Source organism: Hyla sarda, chromosome 3 (assembly GCF_029499605.1).
Source record: "Hyla sarda isolate aHylSar1 chromosome 3, aHylSar1.hap1, whole genome shotgun sequence".
Taxonomy (NCBI): Eukaryota; Metazoa; Chordata; class Amphibia; order Anura; family Hylidae; genus Hyla; species Hyla sarda.
Window position 1 is genome coordinate 300776569 of NC_079191.1, and position 19107 is coordinate 300795675.

General features: G+C 48.3%; 1 protein-coding gene across 6 annotated transcripts in view; it reads right to left on the reverse strand.

Annotated features, from left to right (window-relative positions):
• The window catches only part of CCR6 (C-C motif chemokine receptor 6), a 219611-nt gene extending 202436 nt beyond the window's left edge, over positions 1-17175 (reverse strand). For 4 of the 6 annotated variants that reach the window (XR_008891427.1, XM_056566953.1, XM_056566951.1 and 1 more), the window contains exons 1-2: positions 16946-17175; positions 13080-13521 (exon numbers count right to left, since the gene is read on the reverse strand). The gene's annotated coding sequence lies outside the window, so the exon portion shown is untranslated. The remainder of the gene's footprint in view (positions 1-13079; positions 13522-16945) is intronic. The other 2 variants (XM_056566955.1, XM_056566956.1) reach the window with 1 other exon arrangement.
• Between the last annotated feature and the right edge of the window lie 1932 nt (positions 17176-19107).

The following is a 19107-nucleotide window of genomic DNA, read 5'->3' on the forward strand; positions in this document are numbered from 1 at the left end:
TCGACCTCCTATCTTGACCTTCTATCCCGTCCTCCTATCCCGACCTCCTATCCCGACCTCCTATCCCGTCCTTCTATCCCGTCCTCCTATCCCGTCCTCCTATCCCGTCCTCCTATCCCGACCTCCTAACTCGACCTCCTATCCCATCCTCCTATCCCGACCACTTATCCCGACCTCCTATCCCGACCTCCATTCCCATCCTCCTATCCCATCCTCCTATCTCAACCTCATATCCCGACCTCCTATCCCGACCTCCCATCCCATTCTCAAATCCCGTCCTCAAATCCGGACATCCTAACTCGACCTCCTATCCCGACCTGTAATATGTGCACTAGGTATTGAAATATCTCCAGCCGTACGGAAGTTATGTGAGAACATACATTTCCCATTGATTTTCATGGGACTTTAAACAAAAACCCCGACACTCACAAATAGGGGTGGTTAAGGGTTAAATTAACTATCCTATATTTTAAGTGGACATATAAGTAACATGTGACCAAGTATTATGGAAATATCTCCAGCCGTTTGGAAGTTATGCAGTTACATATATTTCCTATAGAGATGTATGGGACTTTAAACATAAACCCCGCCCCTGGCAAATGGTGGTGAGTAAGGGTTTAAATTACCTATCCTATGTTTGTTGTTGACATATAAGTAACATGTGTGCCAAGTTTCATGTTAATTATCTTTAGCCGTTTTGACGTTTTTGTGGAACATACACACACACATTGTTTTATATATATATATATATAGATAGATATAGATTACGGACAGTGTACACACCTGACATCCTAACTGGCCATGGTGTGGGATGAGTATGGACTGGATCAGTGTTTCCCAACCAGGTTTTGCTGTTGCAAAACTACAACTCCCAGCATGCCTGGACAGACTTAGGCTGTCCGGGCTATGCTGGGAGTTGTAGTTTTGCAACAGCTTGAGGCACCCTGGTTGGGAAACACTGGACTGGATACTTATATCATTGAGTATATTGCTATATTTACATCCAGAGCTACCAGAGTAACACCACTTAAAGGGCCCCTGATCCTCGATGAGCCAGCAGGGCTCCAAGGGGTTTCCCAACACCACAAAATTAATGGCCATGGGTGACGGGGGGGGGGGGGGGGGGGGGGGGGGAAGGTGGTAGACATGGGTGATAGGGGGGGGGGGGGGGTAGGACATGGGTGACAGGGATGGACAGGGGGGGTGGACATGGATGACAAGGGGGTGGACATGGGCGATAAGGGGGGAGGACATGGGTGACAGGGATGACAGGAGGGTGAACATGGGTGACAGGGGGGGTGGACATGGGTGACAGGGATGACAGGGGGGGTGGACATGGGTGATCGGGGGTGCGGACATGGATGACAAGGGGGTGGACATGGGTGACAGGGGGAGGACAACGGTGACAGGGATGACAGGAGGGTGGACATGGGTGACAGGGGGTAGGACATGGGTGACAGGTGATGACAGGAGGGTGAACATGGGTGACATGGGGAGGACATGGGTGACAGGGGTGTGGACATGGGGTGACAAAGGGGGTGAGGACATGGGTTACAGGGATGACAGGAGGGTGAACATGGGTGACAGGGGGGTGGACATGGATTACAATGGGGTGGACATGGGTTACAAAGTGGGGAGGAAATGGGTGACAGGGATGACAGGAGTGTGAACATGGGGTGACAGGGGGGGTGGACATGGGTGACAGGGATGACAGGGGGTGGACATGGGTGACCGTGGGGGTGGACATGGGTGACAGGGGGGGGGGGGTGGGGAGGACATGGGTGACAGTGATGACAGGAGGGTGGACATGGGTGACAGGGGGGTGGACATGGGTGACAGGGATGACAGGAGGGTGAACAAGGGGTGACATGGGGAGGACATGGGTGACAGCGGGTAAGGGACATGGTGAAAAGGGATGACGGGGGTGGACATGGGTGACAGGGGGGGAGGACATGGGGTGACAGGGGGGCTGGACATGGGTGACAGGGATGACAGGGGTGTGAACATGGGTGACAGGGGGAAGGACATGGGTGGCAGGGATGACAGGAAGGTGAACATGGGTGACAGGGGGTGGACATGGGTGACAGGGATGACAGGGGTGGTGACATGGGGGAGGACATGGGTGACAGGGGGGTGGGACATGGGGGGAGAACATGGGTGACGGGGGTGGACATGGATGACAGGGGGGGTAGACATGGGTGACAGTGGGGAGGACATGGGTGACAGGGAGGTGGACATGGGTGACAGGGGAGTGGACAGGGGTGACAGGAGGGTGAACATGGGTGACATGGGGAGGACATGGGTGAAAGGGATGACGGGGTGGACATGGGTGATGGGGGGAGGACATGGGTGACAGGGGGCTGGACATGGGTGGCAGGGATGACAGGAAGGTGAACAAGGGTGACGGGGTGGACAAGGGTGACAGGGATGACAGGGGGTGGACATGGGGGAGGACATGAGTGACAGCGGGGTGGACATGGGGTAGAACAGGGGTGACAGGGGGGTGTACATGGGTGACAGGGATGACAGGGGGTGGACATGGGTGACAGTGGGTGAGGACAGGGGTGGACAGGGGGTGGACATGGGTGACATGGGGTGAGGACATGGGTGACAGGGGGTGGACATGGGTGACGGGGGTGGACATGGATGACAGGGATGAATGGAGGGTGAACATGGGTGACAGGGGGTGGACAGGGGTGACAGGGGGTGGACATGGGTGACAGGGGGGTGGACATGGGTGACGGGGGTGGACATGGGTGGCAGGAGGATGAACAGGGGTGACAGGAGGGTGGACAGGGGTGACAGTAGGGTGGACATGGGTGACAGTAGGGTGGACATGGGTGACAGGGGGTGGACATGGGTGGCAGGGGGGTGGACATGGGTGACAGGGATGAAAGGAGGGTGAACATGGGTGACAGGGGAGTGGACAGGGGTGATGGGAGTGGACAGGGGTGACAGAGGGGTGGACAGGGGTGACAGTAGGGTGGACATGGGTGACAGGGGGGTGGACATGGGTGACAGGGGGGTGGACATGGGTGACAGGGGGTGGACATGGATGACAGGGATGAAAGGAGTGTGAACATGGGTGACAGGGGAGTGGACATGGGTGACGGGAGTGGACAGGGGTGACAGAGGGGTGGACAGGGGTGACAGGGGGGTGGACAGGGGTGACAGTAGGGTGGACATGGGTGACAGGGGGGTGGACATGGGTGACAGGGGGGTGGACATGGGTGACAGGGGGTGGACATGGATGACAGGGATAAAAGGAGTGTGAACATGGGTGACAGGGGAGTGGACATGGGTGACGGGAGTGGACAGGGGTGACAGAGGGGTGGACAGGGGTGACAGGGGGTGGACATAGGTGGCAGGGGGGTGGACATGTGTGGCAGGAGGATGAACAGGGGAGACAGGAGGGTGGACATGGGTGACAGGGGGGTGGACATGTTTTATAACATTATTACAGACAGTGTACACACCTGACATCCTAACTGGCCATGGTGTGGGCTGAGTATGGACTGGATTGGTGTTCCCCAACCAGGGTGCCTCCAGCTGTTGCAAAACTACAACTCCCAGCATGCCTGGACAGACTTAGGGCATGCTGGGAGTTGTAGTTTTGCCACAGCTGGAGGCACCCTGGTTGGGAAACACTGGACTGGATACTTATATCATTGAGTAAATTGCTATATTTACATCTTACCTCCAGAGCTACCAGAGTAACACCACTTAAAGGACCCCTGATCCTCGATGAGCCAGCAGGGCTCCAAGGGGTTTCCCAACACTACAAAATGAATGGCCATGGGGGACAGGGGGGGGGGGGGCAGTGGCCATGAGTGACGGGGGATAGGACATGGGTGACAGGGATGGACAGGGAGGTAGACAAGGCGGACATGGATGACAGGGGGGGTGGACATGTGTGAGGGGGGGGCAGAGGGTGGACCTGGGTGACGGTGGTGGTGGGGGGTTTGGACAGGGTAGAGAAGGAGTAACAGAGGGGTGGAAAGGGTACAGTACCTTAAGCAAGCCGGCTGGCGCAGCTTGCAATTCCACGGTAGTCCGGCGCAAATGCAGCTCGCTCCGCCATCGGGCACCATTTTCGGCTCACTGCGCCGCAAGGGGGAGGGGGGGTTGGACGCAGGGGACGCAGGGGACACAGGCTTCCCTTCCCCTCTGCGCGTAGGCCGGGGCGGGACATTTGAAAAAAGAAATCTCCCCAAAATGACTGCTCTAACTACACGATTTAGGCTGCTTTTAGCAGGAGGCCTTAGGCGGCCGCCTAAATCGCCTAATTAGAGAGCCGCCTCTGGTTAACATCCCCCCCTTAACATTGGCGCATACAAAGCATGGCATTGGTACTTAGCATGGTGTTTAATCTAGCATATTTTTTCCTGTATTTTAGTATTGTCTCTTTCAGTTTTGATTTTTTTAAGTATGTTATTTTATATCTGAATTTCAAATCTTATTTTTATTAAGATATATTTCTAGATCTTACCTGGGGATGATGAAACAATCATCTTAACCAATCCCTGCAACTGAACCTGTGGAACCTGAAGATACCCAGCCTGAAAGCAACCTTTAAAATACTCTTTTTGTTTTGAATTTTGCTAATCAGCTTAAAACATTAACCAACAAGATTAACTTGATTGGAGTTAAATTAGACCACTTAATAACCATTATAAATTAGCACTAGCTGTATGCCAGTCAACATGGCTATTTTTATATATATATATATATATATACCGTTTATCTGGTGTAGGATTCTATTGTGGCACTTGTAGTCCGCTGCAGGCATCCTTCATTGTATGCATTTTTATGCTGGGGATCGCCCCTAGCAACGGACTACAAGGGCAGGATCTGCTCCCCCAGTATAAATGCCCAACCGCATTTGGGGTTGAGCACCTCCAGCCATTTGAGACCACGTTTTTTGTTGTTTGTATATATATATATATATATATATATTTTTATATTTAATATTAAATTAACATTATGTCGTATCTGTCACGATGCCGGCTGGCAGGAGGTGGATCCTCTGTGCCAGAGAGGGATAGCGAGGACCGTGCTAGTGGACCGGTTCTAAGACACTACAGGTTTTCACCAGAGCCCGCCGCAAAGCGGGATGGTCTTGCTGCGGCGGTAGTGACCAGGTCGTATCCACTAGCAACGGCTCACCTCTCTGGCTGCTGAAGATAGGCGAGGTACAAGGGAGTAGGCAGAAGCAAAGTCGGACGTAGCAGAAGGTCGGGGGCAGGCGGCAAGGTTCGTAGTCAGGGGAGATAACAGAAGGTCTGGTACACAAGGTATAAACACACAAAAACGCTTTCACTAGGCTCAAGGCAACAAGATCCGGCAAGGGAGTGCAAGGGAGGAGACTAGATATAGCCAGGGAACAGGTGGGAAGCAATTAAGCTAATTGGGCCAGGCACCAATCATTGGTGCACTGGCCCTTTAAGTCTCAGGGAGCTGGCGCGCGCGCGCCCTAGAGAGCGGAGCCGCGCGCGCCAGCACATGACCGCAGGAGACGGGAACGGGTAAGTGACCTGGGATGCGATTCGCGAGCGGGCGCGTCCCGCTGTGCGAATCGCATCCCCAACGGGCATGGCAGAGCAGCGCTCCCGGTCAGCGCTGACCGGGGAGCTGCAGGGAGAAAGACGCCGTGAGCGCTCCGGGGAGGAGCGGGGACCCGGAGCGCTAGGCGTAACAGTACCCCCCCCCTTAGGTCTCCCCTTCTCTTTATCGGGTAACTGCCTCCCCTGGGATGAGGACACCGGGAAAGGATGGAGGGATTCCTCAACGGCAGGCAGAACCGCAGGAGTAGGAATGGGGAGAGAGGGCAGAGGGCGAGACCTGGCACGGGGCAGTGTGACACCAGGACGAGGGCCATGAGGGGACACAGAAGCTTGCCTGATGGAACTGGGAGGGGGGGAGGGGCATTTCCTGTGGCAGGCAGAGTCCTTAATGACCTTAGGGGGACCGGATACAGGAGGAACCACAGGGTCACGGCAGGGAGTACTGGGAACCGGTAGAAGGCAGTCCTTGGAACAAGAGGGACCCCAACTCTTGATCTCCCCAGTGGACCAATCCAGGGTTGGGGAATGGTGTTGAAGCCAGGGTAGTCCAAGGAGAACTTCAGAAGAGCAATTAGGAAGGACAAAAAATATAATCTCCTCGTGATGAGGTCCGATGCACATTAGGAGGGGCTCCGTGCGGTAACGCACGGTGCAATCCAACCTGGCTCCGTTGACCGCGGAAATGTGGAGTGGCTTGACAAGACGGGTCACCGGAATGCGGAATTTATTCACCAAGGACTCCCGAATAAAATTCCCAGAAGCTCCAGAGTCCAGGCAGGCCACGGCTGAGAGGGGAGAGCTGGCTGAAGTGGAAATCCGAACAGGTACCGTGAGACGTGGAGAAGCCGACTTGGCATCAAGAGACGCCACACCCACGAGAGCTGAGTGCGAGCGTGCGTTTCCCAGACGTGGAGGACGGATTGGGCAATCCACCAAAAAATGTTCAGTACTGGCACAGTACAGACAAAGATTCTCTTCCTTACGGCGATTCCTCTCTTCCAGGGTCAGGCGAGACCGATCCACTTGCATGGCCTCCTCGGCGGGAGGCCTAGGCGCAGATTGCAGTGGAGACTGTGGGAGAGGTGTCCAGAGATCTAAGTCCTTTTCCTGGCGGAGCTCTTGATGCCTCTCAGAAAAACGCATGTCAATGCGAGTGGCTAGATGAATGAGTTCATGCAGGTTAGCAGGAGTCTCTCGTGCGGCCAGAACATCTTTAATGTTGCTGGATAGGCCTTTTTTAAAGGTCGCGCAGAGAGCCTCATTATTCCAGGATAGTTCAGAAGCAAGAGTACGGAATTGAATGGCGTACTCGCCAACGGAGGAATTACCCTGGACCAGGTTCAGCAGGGCAGTCTCAGCAGAAGAGGCTCGGGCAGGTTCCTCAAAGACACTTCGAATTTCCGAGAAGAAGGAGTGTACAGAGGCAGTGACGGGGTCATCGCGGTCCCAGAGCGGTGTGGCCCATGAGAGGGCTTTTCCAGACAGAAGGCTGACTACGAAAGCCACCTTAGACCTTTCAGTAGGAAACTGATCCGACATCATCTCTAAGTGCAAGGAGCATTGCGAAAGAAAGCCACGGCAAAACTTAGAGTCCCCATTAAATTTGTCCGGCAAGGACAGGCGGAGGCTAGGAGCGGCCACTCGCCGCGGAAGGGGTGCTGGAGCTGGCGGAGGAGATGATTGTTGCTGCTGTAGCTGCGACTGTACTTGCTGTAGTTGTGACTGGAGTTGCTGTGTCATGGTGGTCAAGTACGACAGCTGGTGATCTTGTTGCGCTATCTGTTGCGACTGCTGGGCGATCTGACGAGCTTGCTGGGCGACCAGCGTAGGGAGGTCAGCGACCACTGGCAGAGGAACTTCAGCGGGATCCATGGCCGGATCTACTGTCACGATGCCGGCTGGCAGGAGGTGGATCCTCTGTGCCAGAGAGGGATAGCGAGGACCGTGCTAGTGGACCGGTTCTAAGACACTACAGGTTTTCACCAGAGCCCGCCGCAAAGCGGGATGGTCTTGCTGCGGCGGTAGTGACCAGGTCGTATCCACTAGCAACGGCTCACCTCTCTGGCTGCTGAAGATAGGCGAGGTACAAGGGAGTAGGCAGAAGCAAAGTCGGACGTAGCAGAAGGTCGGGGGCAGGCGGCAAGGTTCGTAGTCAGGGGAGATAACAGAAGGTCTGGTACACAAGGTATAAACACACAAAAACGCTTTCACTAGGCTCAAGGCAACAAGATCCGGCAAGGGAGTGCAAGGGAGGAGACTAGATATAGCCAGGGAACAGGTGGGAAGCAATTAAGCTAATTGGGCCAGGCACCAATCATTGGTGCACTGGCCCTTTAAGTCTCAGGGAGCTGGCGCGCGCGCGCCCTAGAGAGCGGAGCCGCGCGCGCCAGCACATGACCGCAGGAGACGGGAACGGGTAAGTGACCTGGGATGCGATTCGCGAGCGGGCGCGTCCCGCTGTGCGAATCGCATCCCCAACGGGCATGGCAGAGCAGCGCTCCCGGTCAGCGCTGACCGGGGAGCTGCAGGGAGAAAGACGCCGTGAGCGGGGACCCGGAGCGGGGACCCGGAGCGCTAGGCGTAACAGTATCCCAGTGCTCTCTGCTGACACCTCTGCCCATTTTAGGTACTGTCCAGAGCAGGATATGTTTGCTAGGGGGATTTTATCCTACTCTGGACAGTTCATGACATGGACAGAGGTATCAGTAGAGAACACTGTGGTCAAAATGAAGCTTTTTTTTATTTATTTTTTTAAATTCCTCTGTAACATACAGCAGATGATAAGTAGTGTAAGGTTTAATATTAATTTTTTTATTTATTTTATTATTTTATTTAATATTTTATTTAATACTTATTTCTAAGTTATTTTTGTGGCAAGAGTTTATCATTTCTAAATGTTTACCACTGTAGTTCGCTTTTAAAAACCATATATATTTGTTGAGCAAACATATGTATGTCGAGTTTTATGGTTAAAACTTGCTCTTTGTTGAAGAGTGTGTTTTTTTTATGGCAAATAAACAATGTTATCCCTTCAAACTCTGTTGTCATTTTTTGATAGACTAACACTTCGAAATGTTATTTTCAGTGGCGTTGCTAGGGTTGGTGTCACCCGGTGTAGTAGAAAATGGTGTCACCCCATACCTCCCCCCCCCCCCCCAGTAAGTTTTTAGCCTGTTGTGACAGACACCACTGGTGTAGCGCATTGTGAGAAATTCCAGTATAATAATCAGATATACCAGTTGGGAAAGTGTTAAAGAAGTTTTAACCATTTAAATATACAGCTCCCAGAATTACTTAAAGGGGTACTCCACTGGAAAACATTTACTTTTATATCAACTGGTGCCAGAAAGTTAAACAGATTTTAAAATTACTTCTATTTAAAATCTTAATCCTTACAGTACTTATAAGCTGTTGTATTCTCCACAGGAAGTTGTGTAGTTCTTTCCGGTCTGTCCACAGTGCTCTGTCTGTCCATGTTAGGAACTGTCCAGAGCAGGATAGGTTTGCAATGGGGATTTGCTCATACTATGGACAGTTCTTGACATGGAGAGAGGTGTCAGCACAGAGCACTGTGGTCAGACAGAAAATAAATTAAAAAAGAAAAGAACTTCCTGTGAATCACTTATACAGACAGCAGCTAATAAGTACTGGAAGGATTAAGATTTTTAAGGAGAAGTAATTTATAAATCTGTTTAACTTTGTAGCACCAGTTGATTAAAAAAAAATATTTTCCAGTAGAGTACCCCTTTATGCAGTGGTGAGGTTATGCTGGGAGTTGTAGTTTCACTTATCATAACTGTAGAACTGACAAGTAACTACAGCTCTGATAGGACATAGTGAGGAGAATACACAATGATATCAGTGACTACAGGTGACGTCTTCTCTATAGTCTTCCCTTATCTAATTCAGATGGTACATACCGCCTGGTCCAGCTAAAACTTCTGTCTGCAGAACATGACGCCCAGACGTCTCCTCACTATGTCAGCGCATTCTCATCCTCTATATGAAAACAGGTATTATTATAAACCTGCCAGACACTGTATCCTCTAAATATAATACTACTATATACTATACTCTTTGATTATAAACCTTCCATACACCGTACCCACTGAATATAATACTACCACACATCTGTACATTCTGAATATAATACCAACACATTCTGTACCCTCTGAATATAAATCTGCCACATACTGTACCCTCTGAATATAAATCTGCCACATACTGTACCCTCTGAATATAAATCTGGTGGTGTTGCTAGTGGATGATGGGGATGCTACTACTGTGGGGTGTTGCTGGAGGATGATGAGGGTGCTACTGGCCATCCCCCCTGGCAGCACCCCCTTCATCCACCATCAGGATCTGCTGATGGAGGTGCTGCTGGGGGGGGGGGGGGGGGGGTTGCTGGTGGATGATGAGGGTGCTACTGCCAGGGGGGGGGGAGCATTAGGTAGGCAGAAGTTCCCCCACTTTAGGTAGGTAGCAGTTCCCCCACATTAGGTAGGTAGCAGTTTCCCCACATTTGGTACCAATTATCCCACATTAGGTAGTAATTTCCCCACATTAGGTAGCACAGATTCCACACATTAGGTAGCACAGATTCCACACATTAGGTAGCACAGATTCCACACATTAGGTAGCAGTTTACCCACATTAGGTAGCACAGATTCCCCACATTAGGGAGCAGTTTTCCTACATTATGTAGCAGCTTTCGCACATTAGGTAGCAGTTTTCCAACATTAGGTAGCAGTTTGCCCACATTAGGTAGCAGTTTCCCCACATTAGGTAGCATAGATTCCCCACATTTGGTAGTAGTTTTCCCCCATTAGGCCGCAGGTTCCCTTGCATATTCCTCACAATAGGTCAAAGTCTCCCCACATTAGATCGCTGGTTCAAACAACCTCCCCCCACAAAAAAAAACACACACACACACACAACACAGATAGATAGAGAGAGATACACACACAGTCAGAGAGACACACACACTCACAGAAAGAGAGACACACACCCACAGGCAGAGTCACACACAGTCACACACACACAGAGTCACACACAGTCACACACACAGAGAGTCACACACAGAGAGTCATACACAGACAGAGAGCCACACATAGACAGAGATAGTGACAGACAGACCCACACACAAACACACACACACACACAGAGACACACACTCACAGACAGAGAGACACACACACAGACAGAGAGTCACACACACAGTCACACACACATAGTAACACACACAGACAGAGAGTCACGCACACACACGGAGTCACACACACACACACACACAGAGTCACACACACAGTCACACACACACACAGAGTCACACACAGTCACACACACAGAGAGTCACACACACAGTCACACAGAGTCACACAGAGTCACACACAGTCACACACACACAGAGTCACACACAGTCACACACACACAGAGAGTCACACACAGTCACACACACACACAGTCACACACAGTCTCACACACACACACACACACACACACACAGAGTCACACAGTCACACACACAGACAGAGACACAGAAACAGAGATAGAGTGAGACAGATACACACCCACTCACCCATCCATTGCAGCGCTCCTTATCTCCGGGCGCTCTGCGAGTGACGTCACGGGCCGGCGCAACAGAAGACGTGGGGCGCAGGCCGGTTCACTGTGCAGGTGACGGGGGGTGGGATGGTGCTACTAGTTCGGAGACAGCGCAAGTGAGACAGCTCAAGCGAGGACAGAGGGATGCTATTACAGAGACAGCGCAACTGATGACGGGGGGGGGGGTGTGCTAGTACAGAGACAGCGCAAGTGAGGACCGGGGGCGTACCTGGTGTCACCCCATCAGGATGGTGTCACCCGGTGCGGGCCGCACCCCGATTGCAACACCACTGGTTATTTTATTTTGTTTGTGGATTCATGGCTAACCCCTTTCAAAAGTTCAGACAATGGCATAACATTTTTTTGAAAGCTTGGAACAGAGTAGTCACCACATTAAGAATGATTTAAATTTCTTAATCTGGAGAATCCCAGTTGTTATTCGCTGATGTATGCTTATGAGTATGAACATTTGTTCCAGTCTTACCACAGTGCTCTCAGATGACACCTCGATGACACCTCTGTCCATGCATGTAACTGTCCTGTGTAGGAGTGAAACTTAGGCTATGTAGAATTTGTTTGACTTTGTACAGTACCTGACATGATCAGAGCTGTCAGTAGACATGTGCAATTCGGTTTGGCACGAAAGTCAAATTTACCGAATTTTGCCGTTTTCGTGCATTCGGGCCGTTCCGAATGCACAAAAACATTTTTGAATATTTCCGAATAGCAACGATAAAACGAATAGCAAATTTTTTTTATTGTTCCTTGCGCTACACTGTTTCTGACTGTTAGTTACTGTTTTACTGTTACTAGGGTGCCTCCAGCTGTTGCAAAACTACAACACCCACCCAGCATGCGGCTGTCTGGGCATGCTGGGAGTTGTAGTTTTGCAACAGCTGGAGGCACACTTTGGCACACACACGCATTCGCGCAATGCTTTTTAATTCATTTTCAAATTCCGCTGGCTTTTGTCAGAAATGGGTTACCAGGTCAATGACATGCATAGTAATTGCCGTGGGAACATTTTTCATTCATAAAACTGCAGACTTAATTGGATAATTGCAGTGTAGAATGTTTGGTGTCCTAAGCGTTCTACACGGCAATTATCCAATTAAGCCTGCAGTTTTATGAATGAAAAATGTTCCCACGGCAATTACTGTGCATGTCATTGACCTCAATCACCCGACGATCAAACACATCAATCATTCATACAGCATTCATTCATTCATTTACTCATTCATTCATCATTACATTATGTATTAATAAATTATTAATACATAAAGAAATGTTGAATGAATGAGTAAATGAATGAGTGAATGAATGTTGTATGAATGATTGATGTGTTTGATCGATGTGTTTGATTGTCGGTGATTGAGGTCAATGACATGCATAGTAATTGCCGTGGGAACATTTTTCATTCATAAAACTGCAGGCTTAAGTGGATAATTGCCTTGTAGAACGCTTAGGACACCAAACATTCTACACTGCAATTATCCAATTAAGTCTGCAGTTTTATGAATGAAAAATGTTCCCACGGCAATTACTATGCATGTCATTGACCTGGTAACCCATTTCTGACAAAAGCCAGCGGAATTTGAAAATGAATTAAAAAGCATTGCGCAAATGCGTGTGTTTGTCAAAGTGTGCCTCAAGCTGTTGCAAAACTACAACTCCCAGCATGCCCAGACAGCCGCATGCTGGGTGGGTGTTGTAGTTTTGCAACAGTTTGATCGATGCATTTGATTGTCGGGTGATTAATGTATAACATCATGTTATACATAAATCACCCGACAATCAAACACATCGATCAAACACATCAATCATTCATACAGCATTCATTCATTCATTCACTCATTCATTCAACATTACATTATGTATTAATATAAATCACATAAAATTATATTATCTTACCTGTCTTCCAATGTTCCGATCTCTGCGGCTGCCCTCTTTTCCTGCACACACTCCCGATAATGGTCCCCTGCTTAAGATTTTTCCCGAATGTAACCGAATACGAATGTATACGAAAAATCAAACCCACCTGAATACGAATGTATCCGAAAAAAATCAAACCTGGACACCTGAATACCGAATGTATCCGAAAAAAATGAGCCCCCGGACACCCGAATACCGAATGTATCTGAAAAAATTAACCCACCGGACACCCGAATACCGAATGTATCCGAAAAAAAATGAAACCTGGACACCTAAATACCGAATGTATCTGAAAATCAAAACTGAAAATATTACTGAACCGAAAATTTTATAAAAGACGAAAAAAACTAAATGAAAAAAAAAAGAAAATTTTTCTTCTGCACATGTCTAGCTGTCAGCAGAAAGAACTGTGTACTTTAACCTACCAAACAAATGTAAAAATGTTTACATCCAGCAGATTGTATTTTAAATTTCAAAATAGTAATGTCAAATTTTTTTTGTCAATAAAAGGTCCACATTTTTCTTTCTTGTTTGTTTTTTTATAAACATTTTAGAACATGTCTAACAAAGCTTTGGCAGTGTACCATAAAGTGTTGTAGCCATTGTAGCCAAAATTCTAGACATAAAAGTCTGTAATATTTATTCACAATTCTGCGAGCATTGATACTATTTTTAACATTAGTAGACCAAAGTAAAATCAAAAAAGGAGTACTCACAATCGGGGACATTTATCATCGTTGCTTTGGTAAGCAAGTTCTGCAGTGATTTTTTTCTGGCTATTTTTTTGCTTATGTATGACATATTTATCATAGGGGGTTGATAAATTTGGCTTACATGAGCAAAAACCAAGAAATCACTTTTGAATACCATTTTTTTAGCACACATAAGAAAAAAACAAATAATGACTACAGAACACCACTATGCAGCTTTGAAAAAAAATGTGTGTGTGTGTTTATAAAATTTTTTTAACACTGTTTTTTCCCTAAATGTACTTACTCTTTTTTTTTTTTTTTTACTTCTTCTACAGATCTGTGGACTCCTTCGGATTCGGTGGACTACTTCGACGACCAGCATTTTTCTTTGCTTGATGTTAATAAAATGGTTAACGAGGGCTTGTGGGGGAGTGTTTTTTTGTAATAATTTTTTTTAAAAACTGTTGTGTTTTTTTTTTTAAATTACTGGACAGGCTTAGTAGTGGAAGTTGTCTTACAGACGGAGTCCATTACTAAGCCGGGCTTAGCGTTAGCCACAAAAACAGCTAGCGCTAACCCCCAATTATTACCCCGGTACCCAACACCACAGGGGTGCCGGGAAGAGCCGGTACCAACAGGCCTGGAGCGTCAAAAATGTGCTCCTGGGCCTAGGCGGTAACAGGCTGGCGTTAGTTAGGCTGGGGAGGGCCAGTTACAATGGTCCTCGCCCATCCCGGTAACGTCAGGCTATTACTGTTTGGTTGGTATTTGGCTGAGAATAAAAATAGGTTGGACCCTATGTGTTTTTTTTTATATTTAATTATTTATTTTAAAAAAACAAACGCATAGGGTCCCCCCTATTTTTATTCTCAGCCAAATACCAACCAAACAGTAACAGCCTGACGTTACCAGGGTGGGTGACCATTGTTACTGGCCCTCCCCAGCCTAAATAACGCCAGCCTGTTTCCGCTTAGGCCCAGGAGCGCCATTTTTGACGCTCCGGGCCTGTTGGTACCGGCTCTTCCCGGCACCCCTGTGGCGTTGGGTACCAGGGTAATTGGCAGTTAGCGCTAGCTGTTTTTGTGGCTAACGCTAAGCCCAGCTTAGTAATGGACTCCGTCTATAAGACAGCTTCCACAACTAAGCCTGTCAAGTAAAGTAAGGAAAAAACACAACAGGTTTTAAAAAAAATTATTACAAAAAGCACTCCCCCACAAGCCCTCGTTAACCATTTTATTCAAATCAAAGAAAGAAAAACGCTGGTCATCGAAGTAGTCCACCGAATCCGAAGGAGTCCACAGGATACATGGATCTGAAATGAAAAAAATGGGTTAGAACATTTATTATCACCTGCTCGCACATCTCCCACCCCGCACAACTACAACTCCCAGCATGCCCTTACAGTAAGGACATGCTGGGAGTTGTAGTTGTGTGGTGCACGAGATGTGTGGGCAAGTGACAAGCTTGTCCCCTGCCCCCAGCTGCAGGACTACAACTCCCAGCATGCCCTTACAGTAAGGACATGCTGGGAGTTGTAATCCTACAGCTGGGGGCAGGGGACAAGCTTGTCATTCGCCTGCACTGCACAACTACAACTCCGAGCATGTCCTTACAGTAAGGGCATGCTGGGAGTTGTAGTCTTGCAAAGGGAGCCCGGGCACACACACACAAACACACACAGAGTCCCACACAGACAGAGATAGAGACAGAGAGACAGACACACACACTCACCCATCCAGCGCAGCGATTCTTCTCTACGGGCGCCCTGCGAGTGACGTCACTGACGGAGGGACGTCAGGGCGGCGCAACCGAAGACGTGGGAGCGGAGGCCGGTGCAACCGAAGACGTGGGAGTGGAGGCCGAGCACAGTGCAGGTGAAGGCCGGTTGGCTGGGGGGAGTAGAGGGGTGATATACATGCCCCCTTGTCTCCCGCCCACGCCGCTCAGCTCCTGCTGCTACAAGACTACAACTCCTAGCGTGTCCTCACTGTAAGGGCAGGCTGGGACTTGTAGTCTTGCAACAGTTAGCAGACAGATGGGAGTTGTGTGGTGCTGGCAGGTGAGAGGGGTGGGTTGTAAATCACTGCAGTGTCCCTGTAGCGAAGTGAGGGTAGCGGGGAGAAAGTATGTCGTAGCCCAAGGCGGCAGTAGCTTTTCCTGCTCCATGTTGGAGCTGGAGTAAATATAGTCAATTTTTACGGCCGTTGCAACATTTTATTGCGCAGCTGCGACTGTCGCAGTTAATAAATACCTGACTAAAGCAAATCCATTTTGAAAAATTAACTACGTAAGCAAGTTTGAATGTTCTTGCTTTTCTTGTTCTTCATGCAAATTGTCGCACGAAAACACACGTAGTCGCAGTTGCGACAATTTTGCGACAATTATAGTAAAGAAAACCTGACTAAAGCCCTTGATAATTGTCTGTCTATATGCTTTCCATAAACAAAAATGTGGTCAATAAAAAAGTGGTAGGATTTGTGCTTGCTTTTTTCTGCACAAAATAAGAACACTAAACCTGTTCAAACTGAGTATACATTTTTTTAACCCAAGCACAAAAAATAATGGGAAAGGAAATCGGTCAACAGTATCACCTGCAATAACCTGTCTGGACCAACAGGTAGTACAGGTGACACTGATGTCAACGGTACTTACCTTGTCCCGTTCCGTGCAGGTGATCAATGGTGATCTTCTCCGTTAGGTTAAGCTACGGGGCTGGCTTGGGGAACGGGGGGAGCTTTGGGACGTAACCGCTGCTGTTCTCAACCAGCGCAACACAGCAGAGAGCAGCATCGATGAGGGCACCAAGCTCCGGCTATGCCCAAAGCCGGGCCCAGAGCTGAAGATAACACAGAAGACTACCCTAGCTCCCCTGCAGGGAACGGAACAAGGTAAGTACTGTTGGCATCACTCCTGTTGCACTATCTGTTTTAAAATCAAGGTTATTGCAGGTGACACTGGTGAAAGATTTTGTTTAAGAAATAATTAAAAATTAAAAGTCCTGCTCACACTAAAATAACCTTAACATTTTTGGGTTGAAGGAGTACTCAGCTGCACAAGTATTTTTTTGGCCCATGTTTACTTTGCTTCTGCTGTAGTGTACCTTTTTTTTTTTTTTCATGTCTGAGAGCACAACGCTTTTGGTGTTTTGCTTACCTTTGTTTTTTGCAGGAAGCTGTTTAGTTCTCTGTAACCCTATGTGGTAGCGACCACCTTTTGCCCTTACATAACGGGCACCATGTTTTGTTTGTGAGCTCCATTTATAGGTTGTTCCTCCATATTGCGTTATCTTCGTCATTCCGTTGTTTGGCACACCTCTTTAATGTTTATTCATGTTTTGTTACCTCTTCCTTGTTGGGCTGCGTGCAGCTACTGGAGACGTCCTAATAGGCTTCCTCCGGTGCTATCAATGTGAGCCATGAACGCATGTGCAAATACTTTTCGCCTGCTATTGGTTGACTACATAGTTTGGTTGGCTAGTGAAACTACACAGCACAACACGCAGCAGACCGGTGATGAAACTCAGTGACGCAGAGGCAAAAAACATTGATTGGCCAGCACTGTGCAAGCATCAGAGCTAGCAAGATAGGATGACTCACAGCAGGGCAGTCAAAGAGGAACGCCCCGTCCTGCAAAAGAAAGGCATCAACAGGCAGAAAGATTATCATACCAGGCGGGGGATAAGATGATTAGGAAGGCAGGGTAAGAGGTGGAGTATAAAAATCAAAGGGAAGGAAGAAAGAGGGAAAGGGGCATTCAATAACTCAAAACAGAGGTTGGAAGACATGCAGGGAAATGGTAGTTTGCTATGGCACAAAAAAGAAGAAGTGCTGGAAACAAGTAAAATACAAAACAAAACGCCATGAGGAAACAAAATCCCAACGGAAATTGCACAGCGCTCAACAGAGTAGAAGGTACAAAAACAAACATAAACAGATAAGGAGCCAGCAATAACAGTCCCCAATGGAGTACCCCTTTAAAAATCCCCAAAAATCTCAAAAATACAAAAATGCTTGTGTTGCTGTTTGCTTGGCAATCAATAAAAAAAGGAAGAATACATGATGTTTTAATGTTGAACATGGTCACAAAAACCTGCTTACATTTTACAATATTTAAACACACAATTTTACTTTTTTAGTTAAAATGTTTTGCTTTTTTGAACTTAGCCTTGGATTTCCTAACACCTTTCCCACGTGGTCTAACTTTTTTTGGTGCTTGTGTGTCTACTTCATTGGTTGTATTTAAAGTTTCCTCATTGCCCTGTAATTCCCTCTTAACGTTCAAAAGAAAAATAGAACTTTCGGAGCTACTATGCGTGCTTTCCAAGAAATTTTGTTCAAAACTCTTAGAGGGTGTAAGGTTTGGCAAGGCAGAAGTTGGATGAACTACAAACAATTCTTGCTCACATCACTCCATCACCCCACTGTGGCTAGGATCTAACACATATCATTAGGTAAAGTATGTGAACTATGTTGAGATAAGAGGATTTATTTTGAAATCTCAAAAGTACCGACCCCCAACTTTTACAGTTAAAATATAGAGTTTGGGATATACTCGCTGTATAAGACTACCCCTCTACTGCAATACGGTACCTTACCATTGTTCCCCCACACTAGGTAGGCAGCATAGTTCCCCCACATTAGGTTGTCAGCATAGTTCCCCCACATTAGGTTGGCAGTATGGTTCCCGCACATTAGGTTGTAGTTCCCGCACATTAGGTTGGCAGTATATTCCCCCACATTAGGTTGTAGTTCCCCCACATTAGGTTGGCAGTATAGTTCCCCCTACATTAGGCTGCCATTATAGTTCCCCCCACATTAGGTTGTAGTTCCCCCACATTAGGTAGGCAGTGGACACCACAGACATATATCCTTCAGCCATATACAGTGGATGGCTGGAGGCTGTATGTCTGTGTACTGCCCCACTGCAGTGCTCCGACCACCGCTCCTCCGGTCCGGGGTCTCGATCTATGGCCTATAGGTCCCGAAGCAGGGGAGCTGTGGTCATTGCACTGAAGATGGCGTCCTCGCTGCTCTGCTCTGCTGTTGCTATGGGCGCACGCACGGGACGTCAGCCTCAGAAAGGTAACCGGGACATCCTTGTGTCCCTAAAAGATCTTTTGGGACACAGGGATGTCCCGAATGTGACGGAGGAAGTTAATCTCGGCCAGAACGCCGGAGGTATGGATAATCCATACCTTAGGTGTCCCGGCCGACTGTGGCACCCTGCGTATAAGACGACACCCGACGTATAAGATGACCCCCGACTTTTGAGAACATTTTACGGGGTTAAAAAGTCGTCTAATACGCTATAAAATA